This window comes from Chiloscyllium punctatum, chromosome 36, assembly GCF_047496795.1.
Source record: "Chiloscyllium punctatum isolate Juve2018m chromosome 36, sChiPun1.3, whole genome shotgun sequence".
Taxonomy (NCBI): Eukaryota; Metazoa; Chordata; class Chondrichthyes; order Orectolobiformes; family Hemiscylliidae; genus Chiloscyllium; species Chiloscyllium punctatum.
In genome coordinates, this window is record NC_092774.1 from 56,422,827 (window position 1) to 56,436,838 (window position 14,012).

The following is a 14,012-nucleotide window of genomic DNA, read 5'->3' on the forward strand; positions in this document are numbered from 1 at the left end:
ATGCATCTGACTCCACCTCCCTGTTTGAAATGCAGCTCACAGCTTCTTCACACACCCCAATTAATCTTTCTCATTGTCCTGTAGCCGGCATACGGTTTGAATTCCCGATCTGCGGGAATGAGAATCCTTTCACTGTCTCGCGTCAGTAAATGTCCCTGAGAACATCTGAGTCAACTCACAGCGCAGTCATATGAGGGGAAGCTGAAATAGCCCCACATGCTGCTCACGGGCACATTTTATTCTCCCCAACTCAACGCCTCAAACACTGCGGCTCCTGGGAGTGGAAAAGAAACAATCACCAAAACCCAGTCCAAGCTCTGTGAATCTTCAGAAAATCAGCAAACGTTCATCCCTTCGGATTTTCTATCCTGGGCTGACAGGGATGGGTTTTGTCACTCTTTTGTAGGACATTGCAAGTGGATGTTTTGCAAACATGCACTACAATGCAATCTGATTAATCAGGACCTGGATGTTTTCGGTCTTTGAATGTATGTGTGGTGCTCCAGAACTTTGCTGTTCACAGTTTATAATACTTATCTTCCCAGTCCCCTGTATCACTTGTCGAAAATGTTTAATTTGTGTCTTGTAATCCTTTCACTGTCTGCTAATGAGGATAGCGTTTCCGTGTTTTACCTAAATTATCTTGACCTTGCATACCTCAAGCCTCAAGCGAATTTCACGAGAAACCTTCTCCAGTTCAAAAGCCAACTGTTCATGATGGCTCTGTTCCTTGTCACGTGTCCAATTTCAGATCGATGTTGTTAATGTCCCTTCTACTCCTTCAGATCCAGGTTTCGCTCACAGGGCTAGAACAGAACTGTCACCAAATACATTTACCAATCTACGTTCATCCTATCGATTGTATTAGCATCATCAACACTTCTCATCAAAATAACTCGAGAGACTTTCATCACAATTTTCTGTGAACAGTCATACATTAGCTTTGCTGAATGAACCCCAAATTTCTTGAAGTGGCTCCTTATTTTCGGCCCTGATTATTAATCTCTCTACGCATGGGAATGGATCCTTCCCAGCCGCTCTATCTCTCATCAATGTGTGTAGTTCAATTCGATCTCCCATCAGCCTCCTCTGTCCTGATCAAATCCAGGGCAACAGGAACCGTTGGGGCTATGGCGCGGACAGGACAATCCCAATACTCACCTTTCCTGTTAGAACTATTCCATGAGAAAGTTTAGACCACAACTTTGGGCGTGTAGTTGTGGCCGAACACTTAAGGTGTTGGCGTAGAGATCCTTTGGGGCTCCCCGCCCAGGGTGGTAACCTGCTGGCTATGATTTCTTCGCTGGCGATTTTAAATGACTTCCTGTTGGTTGCATTATCGCTCAAACTTCACAAAACCCGTCTCAATAAAGACCCGTTTTCTCATGTCTGGGAATTGATTGCCATGCAGGAAACTCGGGTTCTGAACAAACAACGTACCAGACTCACAACGTCAGCTCTGTTTCCCTTTCCACAGATGCTGCTCGACCCGTTGGCTTTCTGCAGTATTCTCTGTGTTTATTAGGCACAAGTGCTGCTTTTCATTCAAGAACTTCAATCCCTGTCCTCTGGTAACTGACTCTGGTCAGTGGCAATTGGTTCTTCTGATCATTAAACTGCCCATTCCCACCGCTTCTTCCTCCATCGTGACCAACAGCCCCAGGAAATCTCCAGTTTTCCTTCTTTGCTCCAAAGCGAACATTCTCCACCTTGGGAATGTCTCCCCAAAATGGAAATTCCTCATCCCTGGACATGAGGCAAGGCGTACAATTGGAAGAGATTTTGGCAAAATATTGTCAGTTAGGAAATGGAAAAATGTTCATGAAGCAAAACAGAAATCCCAGTCTCCAACTTTGTGAACCTTTAGAAACTCTTTGGGAAGCGGATTTAGAGGAGAATGAAAGATGAACTGTCCAACTGAGCAGAGACAGTGTTGAAGAGGCCAGGAGACTGACTCTGATGTTCTCGGGACATGAACTGATCTGAGAGATTGAAAGAATTGTCGTTCCTGCACATCAGGAATTCAAACCCCTTCTCACCTCTGAGCCAATGAGAGAACTCGGGAACAGGCAAAAGGCTGGAAGGGCGACGGCCCCGGAGTAAGAAAGCTAGTTCCTCGTGACATGGATGTGTCTGCAGAGAGTGGAATCAGACTGTCCTCAGTGTCTCCACAATGAATGTCCCAGGCTTTATTTTTGAAAATTAAGACTGATAGACCACAATTGTAATTCTAGGCGGGGCAGGCTGAAGTTTGAATTCACTCATAGCGTATAACGGCGATGGTACAGCTACTGTTGCTGCAAGTCTTTGTGGCGCAATTGGTTCGTGCATTTAGGCTTTAACCGAAAGGTTTGTCTTTCGAGCCCACCCAGGGGCGATGTGTTCGCTGCACTTGCTTGGCTTCGAAACTGGACGCTTTTAATGGGGTCTGGCAAACTATTTCCAGAACATCTTCTCATTCTGTCTCCCTGCTTCCGTTTGTCCCGTCTCCAGGAACCGGGCCCTCTTCCCTGGTAGAAAATTAAACCCTTTTGTTTCGAAACTTTTCTCTGACACTTGAATGACCAGTGACAAGTATTGCCCTCCTCAACAGCGAACAGGAGAAGACCACTCAGACCTCCACGAGTGTGTCACCTCAAATGTGCACATTGGGCCACTATATCAATGTGAAATATTTATGTCAAAATGTTTTGGGAAGCAGATGAGTAGGCGAGGTGCAGAACAGAGCGCCCTTATACGGGAAAGCTGCTAAAGAGGACATTGAGTGAATAGGAGAGATGGTTTCCCGCCTGGGTGATGCTCCCATCACGCACCCGCAGACATATCGCCGACGCGCAAATATAAACTCTGTCTAAATTCCCACATTCTGTTTTATTGAACTGTGATTTCGCTCAAAAACGCAAAATTTCAACACACGCAAAATTCAAACGTTAACAAAGTGCTCATAGATATACTTTGCGAACACCTGGAAAAAGTTCTTCCAAACGTACCTGGGGAAGTTCGGTCTGAGGGCTCTTGAACTTTAAGTGGAAGAACGGGAAGTTTGCCTCGAGGCTGTGCAACGTGGAGTTGTGTTCCCCATGTAAACTGTTTGTGGTTCACCATCCCAGTGCTTCCCGATGCAGGGCTGCCCTGACCCACAGGGAGGTTTCTTTGATAAACTGTCCAGGGGGCTTCCAGCCGTACCGTGACGTCACAGGGCGAGACCCCGATGATGGCCTGCAGCTGCTGTGACACAATAATGATGCTGGCCCCGGAACATGAATACAAATTAGTTCGTGAGTCACGTGGTACTGAATCATTGGATGGAATGTTCTTTCAACTTCACGGATTTATATAAGAGAGGAGGGAAATGGGCAGGGTTTACAGCTCGGGTCCACTCTTCCTTCACTCGCAACACCCCACACCCACCTCCCAATGACCCAAAGTACTTTCCGCTGAACCCGCCGAATGTGTAACACCTGCCCATTTACCTGCTCCCTCCTGAATATCCAAGGGCTCGAACATACCCGCCAGGTGAAGCAGCACTTTACCTGCACATTTGCCACAACCTACTCGACTGCATTCGCTGCTCACAGTGTGGTTTCCCCAAAGTAGCATGAAGCATAAAATGGGTGACTGTTTCGCAGAACATCTCAATTCTAGCCGCAAAAAAGGCCCTGAGCTTCTGGTTGCCCACCACTTTAACAGGCCACCCTGTTCCCTGGCCAACATCTCTGTCTCAGACATGCAAAGCTCAGCTCCAGATGGAAGAACAACGTCGCCTTTTCCATTTCAAGACCTACAGCCCCCCGGTCTTCAATATCGAGTTCCATGACTTTAGGGCCTGAAATCCGCCATGTCCTATTCTCTCCCATTCATGTAATGTCGTCTTTAGCAGCTTACCCGTCTAAGGGTGCTCTGTTCTGCACCTCGCCTTCTCATCTGCTTCCCAAAAAACTCAGCATGAATATTTCACATTGATATACTGGCCCCATGTGCACAGTTGAGGTGATACACTCGTGGAGGTTTGCGTGGTTTTCTCCTGTTCTCTGTTGAGGAGGGCAATGCTTGTGGTCATGTTCAGCTGCGCAGATTTACACGGAAAAGGTAAGAGAATGATACGAATTGAGACACGCGTTTACTTACTGTGTCGAACCAGCAGAGCGAAGGTGGGCCGCATGGCCTCTGTCTGCGCTGTGCCACATGTTGTGATTCAGAGTGAAATCACAGTTCGACCGACAGAATGTGGGAATTTAGAAAACAGTTCATATTCACACAGCCTCCATACGTCTGCGCAACACCATATAACACGACAGAAGTGGAGATCTTTGACATCAGTCTCGAACTTGCCTGTCACACGCCAGACGAAAGGCTGAAGGGATCTATGGAAAACACTCCGTGCGGGAAAGTAGAGTGGCGCAGCGGGAGGGTGCTGGGTTCATGTCCCTCGATCGAAACTACCGTCTGCTCTTGCTTCCCTTTGTAACGATACTCTGTTCTATATCTTGCCTTTGCCTCTGCTTCCCAAATCTTCGAGTATCTGAGCTGAATATGTCACTAAACACTGGCCCAATTTACACAATTGAGGAGAAGTGCTTGTGGAGATTTGAGTTGTTTCCCGCCGGTCTGCTCTGAACTGAATCCTAACACCTCTTCTCTGAAATGGGAATGAACTGGTGAAGTTGAAACAATTCGAATTCGAATCCCTACAGTGTGGAAACAGGCCCTCCTGCTCAACAAGTCCTTATCAACCCTCCGAAGAGTAACCCGCCCAGACCCGACATTTACTTCTGACTGATGCTCCCAACCTACCGACCTCTGGGCACTATGGGGCAGTTTAGCATGGTCAGTCCACCTAACCTGCACATCTTTCGACTGTGGAAAGAAACCGGAGCACCGCAGGAAACCCACGCAGACACGGGGAGATTGAACAAACTCCACACAAACAAGCCGAACAAGGGTAGGATCGAATTCAGGTCCCGTTATGAGACAGCAGTGTTAACCACTGAGCCACAAAGCCACATTATTTGCGGTCGTATTCATTCCCTGCAATAATTCCCCACTCCGGTTCAGACGGGAATGACAGGACGATCAGCATTTCGAAAGCAGCATCACCACACAGACACAGTTCCCATGATGAGGACACATATCACCGATTGGGAATCATCTCGGAGAGATACAAGTGACAGAGAGTCACATGGAAATGATGGACTGAACGGCTTCAGGCTGCGGCGGAATGACGTCACACGTTGATGCCGTCCCTCTCCCTGTCTCTGGGACAGAGCGGCTGAGGGAGAAACAATGGCTCATTTTCAACTTCATCTGGGACAGTTGGGGCTCAGATGTTCACTGCTGCCCGTTCCGGGCAAAGAAACAGACGCCCGTGTTAGAAAAGTCTTTCTGTAGGATTGCTGTGTGAAGACGGAATTCTGAACACCGAGCAGGCTGCACACAAATGTACTCATATGAATTTGCCTGAGGAAACAGTTTCCGGTGTCCATTTCTCTCTGTCCCACCAGCACAGCATCTTTCTGTCTCTTTGATTACAGACCTTTGTAATGTAGTTAAAACTTGGCAATTTCCTACGCATTAGTGTAACTGACGTCTCCCATCCAAAGTGATTGTGAGAGAGCAGAAAAGCGAATGGGGTCTGCCCTCCCCCAGAACAGTTTGCAAGTAGAAACAAAATGGTTTAATTATCCGCCAGTGGAGAGAGTCCAGTTACTGGGAACGGGACAAACAGCAGCGTCCTGGGCGCAGGGAGACGGAATGAGAAGGAAATGTTGTGGAATCCCTTTGCTGCTTGCGATTCTTGGAGCAACTCAAACGTTGTTCACATTCAGCAAGTCTCAGCTGCTTCAGGGGAGGGCGCTTGGAGTGTCCGGGGTCAGGGCAGTGCGCGCTGGGCTGGGTCTGTGGCTCGTTGGTCTAGCGGTATGATTCTCGCTTCGGGTTTTCAGTTGGGTGGTTTTGCGAGAGATCCCGGGTTCAAATCCCGGACGAGCCCTCATTTCTTAAGTTGCCTTGTGCAGAAACGCCGGCGCAATTTTCTCAAAAAGCTCATTTATTAAACGAGATCGTGCTGCCTGAGGGGCCGAGCTCCCATAACAGCGAACATCGGAAAAGGAAACACTTGTTCAAAGTGAAAAAAAGCATTGCACCTCGTTCGCCCGCGCAGTCCGACTCTGAATGAATCCTCCAGCTGCATTATTGCTCAATTGTGAGCGTGAAATTTCAGGAAGCGGGGAAGTGAAGTGATTGCAGACAGCGCTGAACTGGTTGATGTTAATGGTGCCGTGTTTGAGGATTGTCAGCAATAAAGGTAGATTGGAAAGTTGGGACAGTTCTCCTTGGAGAACAGTAGGTTGGAAGCTGGCCTGATTGACGTTTTTCAAGTCATGAAGGTCTAGACACAGGAATAATGTAGTGCAAATGCTCCCACGCCTGAAAGGATCGACAACGATTCAGCAGAGTTTTAAAATCACGAGGAAAAGAAGTAAAAGTGACATTAAGAAGAACGTTTTCGTACAGGGTGTGATCAGGGTCAGTAGGTGACGCAAACTTCAAACAATTATGGTCCTGAACCCATAGGACATATATACTTATCCTTGGGGGGAGGTTTGCTAGTGCTCTTTGGGAGGGTTTAAACTAACTCTGCAGGGGCATGGGAACCTGGACTGTAGCTTTAGGGTACAGGACCTTGAGTGTAGGGAGGTTAGGAACATGGCATCGATCTGGAAGGAGGGTGCCTGTAAACAGGAAGGTGGCTTGAAGTGTGTATACTTCAATGCCAGAACTATAAGAATTAGGTGAGCTTGCAGCATGGGTTGGTACCTGGGACTTCGATGTTGTGGCCATTACAGAGACGTGGGTAGAACAGGGACAGGAATGGCTGTTGCAGGTTCCAGGGTTTAAATGGTTTAGTAGGGTCAGAGATGGGGGTAAAAGAGGGGGAGGTGTGGCATTGCTTGTCAAGGATAGTATTACAGCAGTAGAAAGGGTGATGGAGGAAGACTTGCCATCTGAGGTAGTGTGGGCAGAGGTTAGAAATAGGAAAGGTGAGGTCACCCTGTTCAAGGCGTTCGATAAGGTACCCCATGGCAGGCTAATGCAAAAACTACGGAGGTATGGCATTGAGGGTGCATTAGAGGTTTGGATTAGGAATTGGCTGGCTGGAAGGAGACAGAGGGTAGTAGTTGATGGTATAGGTTCATCTTGGAGCGCAGTTACTAGCGGTGTTACACAAGGATCTGTTTTGGGAATATTGCTATTTGTCATTTTTATAAATGACCTGGAGGAGGGGCTTGAAGGCTGGGTGAGCAAGTTTGCGGATGACACGAAAGTCGGTGGAGTTGTGGACAGTGAAGAAGGATGTGGCAGCTTACAGCGCGATATAGACAAGTTGCAGAGCTGGGCAGTAAGGTGGCAAATGGAATTCAATGTAGCTAAGTGTGAAGTCATTCACTTTGGTAGGAGTAACAAGAAGATGGATTACTGGGCTAATGGTAGACTACTTGGTAGTGTGGATGAGCAGTGGATGAGCAGAGGGATCTTGGTGTCCATGTACACAGATCTTTGAAAGTTGCCACCAAGGTAAATAGTGCTGTGAAGAAGGCATATGGTGTACTGGGCTTTATTGGTAGAGGAATTGAGTTCCGGAGTCCTGAGGTCATGTTGCAGTTGTATAAGACTCTGGTGCGGCCTCATCTGGAGTATTGTGTGCAGTTTTGGTCGCCATACTACAGGAAGGATGTGGAGGCATTGGAACGAGTACAGAGGAGGTTTACCAGGATGTTGCCTGGCATGGTAGGAAGATCGTATGAGGAAAGGCTGAGGCACTTGGGGCTTTTCTCATTGGAGAAAAGAAGGTTTAGGGGAGATTTGATAGAGGTGTACAAGATGATTAGGGGTTTAGATAGGGTTGACAGTGAGAACCTTTTTCCGCGTATGGAGTCAGCTGTTACTAGGGGACACAGCTTTAAGTTAAGGGGTGGTAGGTATCGGACAGATGTTAGGGGTAGATTTTTTACCCTGCGGGTTGTGAGTTTATGGAATGCCCTGCCAGTAGCAGTGGTGGACTCTCCCTCTTTATGGTCATTTAAGCGGGCATTGGACAAGCATATGGAGGTTATTGGGCTAGTGGAGGTGAGGTAGGCTTCGGTCGGCGCAACATCGAGGGCTGAAGGGCCTGTAGAACATAGAACATAGAACATAGAAGAATACAGCGCAGTACAGGCCCTTCAGCCCTCGATGTTGCGCCGATCAAAGCCCACCTAACCTACACTAACCCACTATCCTCCATATACCTATCCAATGCCCGCTTAAATACCCATAAAGAGGGAGAGTCCACTACTGCTACTGGCAGGGCATTCCATGAACTTACGACTCGCTGAGTGAAGAACCTACCCCTGACATCAGTCCTATATCTACCCCCCCTTAATTTAAAGCTATGCCCCCTTGTAATAGCTGACTCCATACGTGGAAAAAGGTTCTCACTGTCAACCCTATCTAACCCCCTAATCATCTTGTACACCTCTATCAAATCACCCCTAAACCTTCTTTTCTCCAATGAAAACAACCCCAAGTGCCTCAGCCTTTCCTCATAGGATTTTCCTACCATACCAGGCAACATCCTGGTAAACTTCCTCTGCACCCGTTCCAGTGCCTCCACATCCTTCCTATAGTATGGCGACCAAAACTGCACACAATATTCCAGATGCGGCCGCACCAGAGTCTTATACAACTGCAGCATGACCTCAGGACTCCGGAACTCAATTCCTCTACCAATAAAAGCCAGTACGCCATATGCCTTCTTCACTGCACTATTTACCTGGGTGGCAACTTTCAGAGATCTGTGTACATGGACACCAAGATCCCTCTGCTCTTCCACACTACCAAGTAGTCTACCATTAGCCCAGTAATCCATCTTTTTATTACTCTTACCAAAGTGAATCACTTCACACTTAGCTACATTGAACTCCATTTGCCACGTTTCTGCCCAGCTCTGCAGCTTCTCTATATCCCGCTGTAACCTGCCATATCCTTCCTCACTGTCTACAACTCCTCCGACTTTCGTATCATCCGCAAACTTGCTCACCCAACCTTCTAACCCTTCCTCCAGGTCATTTATAAAAATGACAAACAGCAATGGTCCCAAAACAGATCCTTGCAGAACACCGCTAGTGACGGCACTCCAAGATGAACCTTTGCCATCAACTACTACCCTCTGTCTTCTTCCAGAGAGCCAATTCCTAATCCAAACCTCCAACTCACCCTCAATGCCATATCTCTGTATTTTCTGCAGTAGCCTACCATGGGGGACCTTATCAAACGCCTTACTAAAATCCATATATACCACATCTACCGCTTTCCCCTCATCTACCTCCTTAGTCACCTTCTCAAAGAATTCAATAAGGTTTGTGAGGCACGACCTGCCCTTCACAAAACCATGCTGACTATCCTTGATCACATCATTCTTATCCAGATGTGCATAAATCCTATCCCTTACAATTCTCTCTAAGACTTTGCCCACAACAGAAGTGAGACTCACTGGCCTATAGTTACTAGGATTATCCCTACTCCCCTTCTTGAACAAGGGAACCACGTTTGCTAGCCTCCAGTCCTCTGGCACTGCTCCTGTCGACAAAGAGGACACAAAAATCAAGGCCAATGGCTCTGCAATCTCCTCCCTTGCTTCCCAGAGAATCCTAGGATAAATGCCATCAGGCCCAGGGGACTTATCTATTTTCACCCTTGCCAGAATTTCCAACACCTCTTCTCTACATATCTCAAAGCCATCCATTCTACTTATTCGTGCCTCAGTATTCATATCGACAACAATGTCCTGTTCCTGAGTGAACACTGACGAAAAGTATTCATTCAGCGCCTCCCCAATCTCTTCAGCCTCCACACGCAACTTCCCATTACTATCCTTGATTGGACCTATTCCTTCCCTAGTCATTCTTTTATTCCTAACATACCTATAGAAAGCCTTAGGGTTTTCCCTTATCCTACCAACTAAGGACCTTTCATGTCCCCTCCTTGCTGCTCTTAGCTCTCTCTTCAGGTCCTTCCGGGCTACCTTATAACTCTCAATTGCCCCTATTGAACCTTCACGCCTCATCTTTACAAAGGCCGCCCTCTTCCATTTAACAAGGGATTCCAACTCCTTATTAAACCACGGCTCCCTCACACGACCCTTTCCTCCCTGCCTGATAGGTACGTACTTATCAAGGACACTCAATAGTTGCTCCTTGAACAAGTTCCACATATCAATTACGCTCTTGCCTTGGAATCTACTTTTCCAATCCACACCTCCTAAGTCATGCCTCAACGCATCATAATTTCCCTGCCCCCAGCTATAACTCTTGCCCTGTAGTACACACTTATCCCTCTCCATCACTCGAGTAAAAATCACCGAATTGTGGTCACTGTCCCCAAAGTGCTCACCTACCTCTAGTTCTAATACCTGGTCTGGTTCGTTACCCAGAACCAAATCCAGTATGGCCTCACCTCTTGTTGGCTTATCTACATATTGTGTCAGGAAACTCTCCTGCACACATTGCACAAACACTGACCCATCTAACGAACTTGAGCTATAGCTTTCCCAATCAATATCAGGAAAGTTAAAGTCTCCCATAACAATCACCCTATTACTGTCACTCTTCTCCTGAATCATCTTCGCAATCCTTTCTTCAACGATTCTAGGACTATTAGGAGGCCTGTAAAAGACTCCTAACAGGGTGACCTCACCTCTCCTATTCCTAACCTCAACCCAAACTACCTCAGATTGCAAATCTTCGTCCATCTTCCTTTCCACCGCTGTAATACTATCTTTGACAAGCAAAGCCACACCCCCCCCTCATTTGCCCCCACCTCTGACCCTACTAAAACATTTAAACCCTGGAACCTGCAACAGCCAATCCTGTCCCTGATCTAGCCACGTCTCCGTAATAGCCACAACATCGAAGTCCCAGGTACCAACCCACGCTGCGAGTTCACCTACCTTATTTCGTATACTTCTGGCATTAAAGTATACACACTTCAAGCCACTACTGTGCTGTATCTTTCTATGTTCTATGTTCTAGGACAGACGGATGGGAGTGGAAGACAAGAAGAAAGAGAGACACAGAGTGAGCGAGAAAAGGGAGAAAAGTCAGAAAAACAGAAGTTAAGGAAGAACATAGAGAGACTGAGGAAGGGATACAATTCCAGTGGGTCCCAGCTTTCTCTGTGGTTTCATACACTCCCTCTCATCCATGAGAGACAGGCCCTGCTCCTAGAATCGACGTCAGTCTGGCTGTTTCAGGGACGGTGTGGGGGTAATGGACGGTGGTTAATCTATCAAAACTGACACTGAGACTCTAACAGTACACACACTCATACACAAACACACACACACACAAACCCTTTGATACTCACCTCCTGCTCCATCCACATGGCAGAGGGAATTATGGCTGACAGGACCTGCTTTAAATACCTTCAGGTCTATGACTTAAAGATCCTTCTGTGCCCAAAACTCAGCTCTTCTACCGAGACTATACCTCCCCCAGAGATGGAGCATTACAAGTTGTGAGTTGAGAGGAATCGGGGGTGGTGTGAGAGAAAGCAGCAGCTCAATAGTTTAGTCCAAACTATCTGTCTGTCTGTCCCTCTCCTCCTTCCCCCACCTCCTCACCTCACACACAGATTACAGACTTAAAATCCACACAGAGACAAAGCTGCAGTTTCAAATCAGCAGCAGCCACAACACACTTTCATTTCGACAACAAAACACAGAATTCTGCACCCAAAGGACACAAATTTATTTCACAAGGAAACAAGGATTTTCACACAGCTAAAGACAACATTGTCTGAGTATATCTCTGGACATGTTTGTAAAAGTCAGTGATTCTGTGTCTCGCTCTGACTGTATTGCGCTTCCATCTCTGTGTTAATGTCTGTTTTTCTCTGTTGATGTGACTATCTCTGCAAGCAGTGGGACACAGATTATGTCGGAGGGAAGTTTGAGTGTGTCTGTCTGTGTATGAATGACAAACTGTCTGCAGTGGCACACGTTGTCCCAGAAGCGTGTGTCTGAAAATTTCTTTATAGCTGTCTGTGAATCTGATTTTGTGCCTGTGAGTGTTGGTGTGTGCCCAGTCCTGCCTGCAATGGGACAAACTTTGATTCATCACGTTTATAATACATTCTTTCAAAGTCAGAGTTTCTCTCTCTCTGAGAAGTACAGTAACACAATGCCGCCTTCTGCTGGCCTACCCATGTGACATCACAAGTGCCGCATTTCCCTGTTCCACAGCATCTGTGTCCTTGGGGGTAGGGGTGGGGCGGGGGGGTTGAGATCCATCAGAATTTTATTGAGAACAGCAGCAGCACACAGCAGTCAGGTGTGAACTCAGAAGGTGGGATGACTGAGTAAATCCTTTCCCAGAAAAGCAGCAGGTAACAGCTTCTCACCGGTGTGTATTCGATTGGGTTTCAGAAGGATTTTTTGAATGGACAAATTGCTCCCCACACAGAGAGGGGAATGGCCTCTCCCCAGTGAGAACGGACTCATGAATCAGCATTTCATGTCTGTGTTTAAAGCTTTTTTCTCAATGTGAGCATTTCAAAGGTCTCTCAGTGTTAACCAGTTGGTGTGTCTCGAGGCTGATAACAGAGAATGTCTTGTTACACTCAGGGCAGATGAATGGCCTCTCCCCACTGAGTGCATTCTTGTTTCTCAAGGACGGGTGATTGATTGAATCCCTTCCCACAAACAATAGATGAATGACTTATCTCCAGTGTGACTGCATCAATGAATTTCCAGCATGTATAGACATTTGTATCCCTTCCCACAGTTTGCACATTTCCATGGTTTCTGTGGTGTAGATCATGTCTCTCCATATTGGATGATCAGCTGATTCCTCACTTAGACACAGGTCAGGGTTAATAGACTTATAGAATCTCTACAGTCCACAAGTCCACACCAACCCTCTGGGGATAAAGACATCCAGACCCATTCTCCTACCCCATTATTGAACATTTACCCTTGACTAATACACCTAACCTACACATCCCTGAAAACAATGTGCAATTTGACACCTAACCTGCCCATCTTTGAATTGGGAGAAGAAACCGGAGTACCCAGATGGAGCTGACGCAGACCCAGGGAGAATGTGCAAACTCCACAGATACAGTCGGCTGAGGCTGGGATTGAGCCACTGTGGCGATACAACCTCTCCCTGCTGTGAATGGTGGGATGATATTCAATCTGTGGGACTGGTGCAGAACTTGTCCATTTGTCACTGGGTACACCGATGTTTGCAAATTTTTCCCACAGACAAACATTGACAATCTAATGGTTTTCAAATCCTGATGAATTGACTCACTCTAAGATGCTGATAAGATATTTGCTTAGAATTCACGCTGACAAATGTGTCTCTGCGATACTCTGTGAAACAAACTTAAATCAGGAAAAATCAGAGATTGAGAAATCGTACTGTTTAAGATACTAAAAGGAGTTAAGAATCATAAAAACCTTATAGTGTGCAAGCAGGCTGTTTGAATCCACACCCATCCTCTGAAGACCATCCCACACAGACTCACCCCAAATCTCTGCTTTCCCCATGGCTTACCCACTCCAACCCCGTGTAAACGAATTTCCCAGAGTTCAGTACTAACTTGAATATAAACACTTCCCAGCAGGTTGACCTAAACCCATACATTTCCTCCCTCCAGCTCTGTCTCTCACTTTTCGACGACACCAGCTCAGACACCCGCTCTGCGCATGCTCCATAAACAACTTGCGCTGCCTTTTGTTCATTCTGATTGGCTCGGTGTCCCGCCAATTCCAGAATGTCGTCCCGAGCTGCCCCACTTTCTATTGGGCAGGACATGCGGTCAGTCACACAAGAGGTGAAGCATAAAAGAGATATGTGTTCATCTCTGAGCCGGCGTGTGTTTATTGTCCATCCCTCGTTGACTGGAGGACGGTGAAGAGTCAACCACAATGGAGTCACGTATAGGTCAAACCGGAGAAAGGTGAGCCC

General features: G+C 46.9%; 1 protein-coding gene and 1 non-coding gene across 2 annotated transcripts in view; one reads left to right on the plus strand and one right to left on the minus strand.

The window, feature by feature from the left end:
* The window catches only part of LOC140460513 (uncharacterized), a 191,136-nt gene that overhangs the window by 133,016 nt on the left and 44,108 nt on the right, over positions 1-14,012 (minus strand). The gene's annotated exons all lie outside the window — the stretch shown is intronic.
* trnap-cgg (transfer RNA proline (anticodon CGG)) lies at positions 5,900-5,989 on the plus strand. Its single transcript is given in 2 exon segments — positions 5,900-5,935; positions 5,954-5,989. It is a non-coding gene; the product is annotated as a tRNA-Pro (tRNA).